The sequence below is a fragment of the Pinus tabuliformis genome, chromosome 9 (genome assembly GCF_031772625.1).
Source record: "Pinus tabuliformis cultivar Carrire ecotype Pingquan chromosome 9, CPIR1, whole genome shotgun sequence".
Classification (NCBI taxonomy): domain Eukaryota; kingdom Viridiplantae; phylum Streptophyta; class Pinopsida; order Pinales; family Pinaceae; genus Pinus; species Pinus tabuliformis.
Window position 1 is genome coordinate 852846684 of NC_142307.1, and position 8103 is coordinate 852854786.

Here is an 8103-nt window from a genome sequence, read left to right on the forward strand (position 1 = left end):
AAGAAAAAAAGGAGTTGTTTATGACATGCCTAAGATTATTCCTCCTGAAAACAATGTCAGCAAATAATGTCAATTTGGTGAACAATAAAGGATTCAATTCAAGGAAAAAGAATACTCTTCAAATGGACCTCTTGAGATGATCCATACAAACATATGTTGACCAATGAAGAAAATATCCCCATGAGGTGAGAATTTTCTTTCTATTTATTGATGACCACATAAGAATGTGATGGGTTATTTTGATGTAATTTAAAGACGAAGCCTTTGAATAATTAAAGATATTTAAGGCCTTAGTAGAAATCAAAATGAACGAAATGGATCTAAAAATTGTGCCTAAGGCCCGATAGAGTAAATAAATTCACCTAAGTTGAGTTCTTTGATTTTTGTGAACAAAATGGGATCAAGAAAATGTTTTCAATAGATAAAACTCCTCAACAAAACGGATTTGTTGAAAGAATGAATTGGATATTTTAGCAAATGGCTCATGCAATGCTTGATGAATCAAGAGTACCTCATACCTTTTTGCGGGGAGCAACGAAAATAACTATTATTATTCTTAATAAATCCCATGTGAGGGTGAACAATGATAAAACACCATATGAATTGTGGTATGGAAGACTTGCTTCAGTAAAGTATTTTAAACTCTTTGATATAAAATGCTATAGCAAGAGAAATGATGACAAACTTGGCAAATTTGAACCAAGGGAAGATGAAGGTATTCTACTTGGTTACTCTTCCAGACATAAGGAGTATAAGTGTTATAAAAAAGACTTGAAAAAAAATGTTGAAAATATAGATGTAAAAGTAGATGAATGATTCATGTGCCCCAGAGGAGGAATATAATATGTTCAAATGATGAATCTCCAAACAATGAGATCAAAGAAGATGAAGGGGAAGAATAACACGATCCATTAGAGGAAGAAGACAAAGAGGAAGTTGCTACAGAAAAGGCTCCATCGAGGTATGTGCAGAAAAAAACCTTTGAAAGCCAAATTCTTGGAATAAAGAACTTGGGGTACAAGTTAGAGGGAAGTTCTTTGCTTCATCTAGTCATGTAAACCTATCTTTGTGATCAATAGTTGAAACTAAAAATTTTCATCAGACTAGTCAAGATGAATGTTGGATTGAAGCTACACTTGAATAACATAATCAAATAGAGAAAAATCATACTTGGGATCATGTTCCAAGTGTTGGGTGTGCAGCCTGATTATCTTCTTGACTTAGATATCTTTGTTTTAGTCGAATGTATACCCCAGGAAGATTGTACACCCTTCCACGCGGGGGGGTGGGGGGTACAGGGGGGACTTGTCCCCCTTGCGGGGGTCTAGGGGTAAAATATTGTAATTTTGTAGTCAATTTGGGTCATACATTAGGCAGATGATCTGGAAAATGTTAATTTAGGGTTTTTTTCCCCTAGAAGGCAACCCTAAGTTTATATGAGTGAATCATATTGCATCTAGGTATTATTATTCTGAGTGACAAAGGAAGAGGTGACTGTGTGAGAACGAAGATGAAATTACAACGAATTTGATGTAGGTTGTATCTCTTCATTTTGCTAGATAATATAAAAGGAAGGATTGGTTGTTTCTCTGTGGACATAGCCCAAATGGGTGAACCACATATATTTTTGTCTCTCTTGTTTGATGTATTTTTTGTGTTTATGTTTCCGCACTATTTTATGTGTTCCATTGCTCTGTAATATTTAATTTTATAACACCAAGGCCACAAAATAAAAATGTAATTAGAACCAAATGGATATTCAAGAACAAGTTAAATGGAGATGCAAAAGTGATAAAAAACAAGGAAATACTTATCTGTAAAGGATATGAACAATAAGAGGGGATAGGTTTTGAAGAATCTTTTTCCCTAGTTTCATGACTGGAAGCCATCAAAATGTTCTTATCATTTTCTGGTTTCCACAAATTAAAAGTGTATCAGATAGATGTCAAGTATGCATTCTTGAATGAGGAATTAGAAGAGTAAGTTTATATTGAGAAACCTGAAGGATTCATACTGGGAAACAATAAGGAATTTGTATGTAAAAATAAGAAATCCTATTGTATGGTAAAGAAATATCCCATGGCTTGGTACTATCGACTAAAAAAATATTTACAACAATAGGGCTTTAAGAAAGGAGAAAATGATGACAACTTGCATATCGAAGTCGATGGAGATAAACTATTATGTGTTGATGATATCATATTTGGTAGTAATGTTGACTCAATGAGTCAAGAGTTTGCAACAACCATGCAACAAGAATTTGAAATGTCTCTTCTTGGTGAACTTCCTTTCATCCTTGGATTACAAGTACAGAAAACAAAGTATGTCATATTTTTTTTCTCAAAAAAAGTATCTCAACGATTTTTTCTAGAAATTTGGGATGGAAGACAGTTAACCTATATGTAAACCCATGATAATAGGCTACAACCTCAACAAGGAAGATGGATCTCCAGTAGTTAATAAATTTGAATATAGATCCACGATTGAGAGTTTACTATATCTCACTACAACAAGACTAGATACTATGCATGTTGTTGGCATAGTGGACCAGTTTCAAGCTAATCCTAATGAAACACATCCCAAAGAAGTTAAGGGAATATTCAAATGTCTCCAAGGGACTTTTATTTTGGACTATAGTATCCAAATAATACATATTTTACTCTATAAGAATATACTGATGTAGATTTGGCTGGTAGCATTAATGACATAAATAGTACTAGTGGTGGAACCTTCTTTCTACGACAATGCTTAATTTCTTGGCTTAACAAGAAACAAAATTCTATTTCTTTATCTATTGCTGAAACATAATATATTACAACTGCTCCATGTTGTACACAGTTGTTCTGTATGACTCAAAATCTAGAGGACATATAATTAGACTACCCACAACTTGTTTCTATCTCTGTGAAAACACTAGTGCCATTAATATATCCAAGAATCCCGTAATACACTCCAAAACAATGAAAATTTCCATTAAATACCATTTTATTAGAGAGAAAGTGTTGAATCAAAAGGTGAAGCTGGAATATGTTCTTACACATGAGAAGATTGAACATATTTTTAATAAACCTCTACCCTAGAGTTATTCATGTATCTTATATAGAAACTAGGGATGATCTCTTCTAATTCTTCTTTTCCATAAATTATTTTGATGAACTCTCCTCGTAATAATACCGAATACTACATACATTGGGATCCAAACCAATATCAGGTCATGGGGACTGTTACTACTTGGTCTTTAACTTCAGATGTATGGTATTAAGGGGAGTAATTTGGAAGAAATTATGCATAGAGGTAGTTATAATTCTCAAGAGGAACATACCCATCAATAGAATGGCACGAAAATCATTTGGCATTGTCAGAAATTGATGTCTCACTATTTTGCAGGAGTCATAAAATTTTTCCACAAGTGTTATATTGAAATGTGTAGCCTAGGAGGTACTCCCACAACCCCTAGGGCACTGGGCTTGTTAGTACTTGACCCACATAAATGTGGTTTTGTAGGTGATGTACCCAAATGGTGGGATTTTTACCCAAAGTTGTGGGCGAATAACAAAGTGAAAATTGATTTTTTATTCATTAGATGCATGAGGAGCACTCTTAATGGGCTAAGGGGAACCTAAGGCTACAATATTCGAGAGGGAAAAAACAATTGAATGAAATTTTATTTCTTATGTTAGTGCCATTTTGACATGTAGGCTCAAGTTTGATTGGGCTAAAAGACATGACCCTCGGTGAAAAATCCACCAAGATCACTATGAGTAGATATAAGATGAAGCTCATTTGGAAATACATAAGTGTAGTTCATATCAACATAATACAAGCCAAAGTGACCCAAACCTCAAGGAGTCGAGCTAGAGAGAAGAAAAAGGATGCTTTTGTTTCTTATGTTCTGGTATAGGCAAAGTTAGGAGGGTTGAACATGTATATAGTGCATGGTTCTAGGCATATGTTTTGTTGTTTACCTTTGTGATTAGGATGAGATTAAATTATGTGCACTCAAGTAGGGCTGAGACCCTTATGTTATTTGAAAAAAGGTTTTTTGAGAAACTAGAATAAGGGCATAGCTTTATGAAGGTGTTGTGCAGGTGATAAAGGGAATGAAAGGAGGGTTACCACATATATATAATATTGAGGTGGCCTCAAAGGTTTATAATTAGGCCAAGAAACCTCAGTCAATTTATGCACAGAGCTAAGTCTTCCTTAGACCTAGCTAGAGGTCATTTAAGGGAGTATTGTGATGATCTTTGGATGTGTATTTGTGTATATTATTGGTGTATTGTATTTGTAAGGCCTATTCATCTAAGTTTTGTGTGGAAATAATTTTTATGTGCCTATGTACTATGATATTAGAGGAGAAATATAATTTTTAGGAGGCTAAATTTATGTGCCCTAGTGGAGTGAATCATAAGAAGTTGAGTTATTTTTGTGAGGGTTATTTGTTGATGCCCTAAGTACAATGAGTTCAAGAGGGAAATCATTGTTGTGAAGGGTGTTTTCTAATACCTTACGAAGAGTGAGTTTGATCAAGAAAGATCATTCCTTGAAGGAACATATTTGTAGCCCATTAACAATGATCTAAGGAGTAGCATAGACATTATGTGAAGGTGAAGTTTTGAAGGCCTATGTTTAGCAACCTTGGTGGAGCATAGATCATTGATAAATGGTAGATTGTGATGTTGATGCATGGAAGTAAATATGGAGTAGCAGTGGGACTTAAGAGTAGCTAGGAAAGAGATATTGGAGTAGCATATTCTTTGCAAGTATAGTGGCAAAGTACCTACCAGTGTTCATGGAAAATGGAATGAAAGTGATAGTGTAAGTGCTTCTTCAACAAGTAAGTCAAGTTTGTTCTTATTCTTTTGAAAATTGATTGTCATGTGTCGTTGACATAAATCCCTAGATTCCTTGTATCAGGGTTAAATGTAAGGGCCATGATCCCTAGTATAGGAGCCCTATGTTTATTATATTAAATTTATAATACAAGAAAGTTTTATGTTGCAAAAATTATTGTGTATTTCATTGATTCAATATTGTACATTTTCCTCTATGAAAAGTTCTTGAAGTTAGGCATTTTAGTGTGTTTGTGATTGTGTTTTAGACATAAACCTAATTCTGATTTTCCAAGGAAAAATCAACATGGTATCAGAGCTATCTTGAAGGGACAACTGAATCATAGTGTGAAAAATGTACGAATCAAGAGGGATTTCCTTTCCTTGTTGTTGAAGGAATAACAACATGGTGAAGTTGGTTGCTAGTATGAGGTACAAAGATAGATTAGAAGCTTGTCCACTATAGTCCTTGGAAGGAATAGATCAATCTTGTCTTGTTGGTAAACATGATCTGGGAGTTTATGGCAAGGAGATTCAAAAACCAGCAGACCCTAAGGAGTTAGATGTGAAGGCTAAGCTCATCATCCTAGATGGTCTTAAAGGTCACTTGATACCTCATCTAACCAGGAGAAAAAATGCACGAGAGATGTAGAAGGATATTTAGGACTTATTCCAGAATAAGAACAAGAACATGTTGTTTTTATTGAGAGAAAATTTGAAGATCACCAAGATGTTGGATGACGAAGGTGTGGCTCCATATGTGAGGAGACTTTCTCAAGTTCATGACAAGCTAGCTTCCATTGGAGATAACGTTCTGTAGTTAGAGCTAATGCGGACTGCTTTGAAGGGATTCTCCAAGGAATGGAGTTCATTTATGAAAGGGATCGTGGCTCGAGATAAGATGCCGATTGGAACATGTTATGTGATGATTTCATCCAAGAAGAGCTTCAGGACGAGTATCTTCAAACAAGAAGAAGTCTATTGAAGATAACATGTCTCTTGCAGAGACATGAAGGGAAAAGAAAATAAGGAATTGAGAAAGTTGATGTGTTATACATGTGGTGAGTATGGTCATTATGTGAGAAAGTGTCCACGAAAGAAGAAGGGAGATAATGAGAAGAGGAAGGAGATAGCTGGGGTTGCTACATCTTCAGGTGAGTTGGATGATTTTTTAAGAAGGTTGGAGGAAGAATTTTCTTTGGTTTATCATTTATCTAAGGGTACCATCAATGAGAGTGTATGGTACGTTGATAATAGAGCATCAAACCATATGATAGGTTTGCATAATTTTATTGAGACTCAAACTAAATGGGAATCAAAGTTGCACATGAAGGTTCGCGACAAGATTCAAATAACTATTAGAGGGTTAGGCGTTGTGTCATTTAGGATGGATTCATGTGGGTTGTTAAGAGTTCAAGATGTACTGTGGGTACGAGAGCTTAAGTACAATGTGTCCATCTCAGTGATTAAGGAAAAAGGGGTTTGAGGTGATATTTCGAGATGGGAAAGTGATGCCCAGACCTAGAGGCTCTAACTCTGTTTGAGCTATCATTGAGATAGGGATCATGGTATATATTGGTTTACAGAAAGGCCTATAAATCAGGTGACAAGAAGGATCCATGGAATGAGATGAAGGTCTATCATGACAAGAAGAAGCGGGAAGCTTTTGGAAGTAGGGACACTACCGAGGATAATGCGGTTCATTCTATAAGGTATGGCGCAGTGGTGGATGCCAAATATTGGGTTGGTGCCATTGACTAGCTATTTCAAGTGGTGGAAGTACCTCCCTCTCTAAGAGGTAATGTTAAAACGTGTAGCTTAGGAGTTACTCCCACAACCCCTAGGGTACTAGGTTTGTGAGGAGTTGACCCAAGAAATGTTTTATGGGAAAATATACTCAAGTGGTGGGATTTGTGCTGAAAGTTTGGGTGAAAGACCTAAGTGAAAAATGATTGTTTATTCATTGGATGCATGAGGGAAAATATTGATGCGATAAGGGAAAATAAAGCTACAATTAAGAAGGTGAAAAAAATGAAAGAAATTTTATTTCTTATGTTAGTGGCACTTTGGCACGTAGACTCAAGTCAGCTTAGGCTAAAAGACATGATCCTTGGTGAAAAGTATCTCCACCGAGATCACAATAATTAGAGATAAGATGGAGCTCATTTGGAAACAAACAAGTGCAATTCATCTCTAGAGAAGACAGGCCAAAGTGATTTTAGACCCCAAGGAGCTGAGATAGAGAGAAGAAATAAGAATGAGCTTGTTTATTTTTTTTCTTATGTTTTGGTATAGGCTGAGGTAGGAGGATGGACGTGTGTGTACCTAGTGCATGGTTATGAAATATGTTCTATTCTTTACCTTTGTGACCAGGACAACTTGAATTTTGTGCACTCAAGGAGGGCCAAGACCCTTGTGTTTGATGAACAAAGGTCTATTAAGAATCTAGAATAAGGGTTGAGTCTTATCAAGGTCTTTCACAAGTGATAAAGGGAAGCAAAGGAGGTTTCCTTAGAGATATAGGACTGAGGTGACACACAAGTTTGTAATTAGGTTGATAAACCTCTATCTTCCTTATACCTGGGCATGAGTAATTTAAGGTGTATTGAGTTGATGTTTGGAGGTGTCCTTTATATAGATGATTACTGTGGTGTATGTGTAAGGTTTTTTCATATGCGTGTTGTATGGAAAGCATGTTTATGTGCCTAAGTAATTTGATATTGGAGGAGTAATATCATTGTTAAGAGGTTGAATTTTATGTTCCTAAGTACATGACTCATTAACAGTTGATTATTGTTGTTGGGGCTCTTTGTTGATGGCCTAGGTACAATGAATTCAAGAGGTAAATCATTGTTGTGAAGGGTGTTGTTGAATACCTTATAAACAAAGTTTAATGAAGGAACAACACTTTAGAAGGAAGATATTTAGTCCATGAGAAGTGATCTAAGGAGAAACATAGGCACTATGTGAAGGAAGAGTTTTGAATACCATGTCCATTGACCTTGGTGGAGCATAGATAATTAATAGGAAGTAGATTGTGAAGCTGATGTTGCAAGAAAATTTAGAGTAGCATAGGGCCTTGTGAGAAACTAGGGCAACTATATTGGAGTAACAAATTCTTTGCAAGTATAAGTGGCTAGGGACTACCAAGTGTTAATGGTAAGTGTACTAAAGGGATGGTGTAAGTGCTTCTTAACAAGTAAGTCAAGTTTTTTCTTATTCTTGGGTAGCTTGATTGTCATGTGTTTGTTGACATTAATTCCTAGTTTCC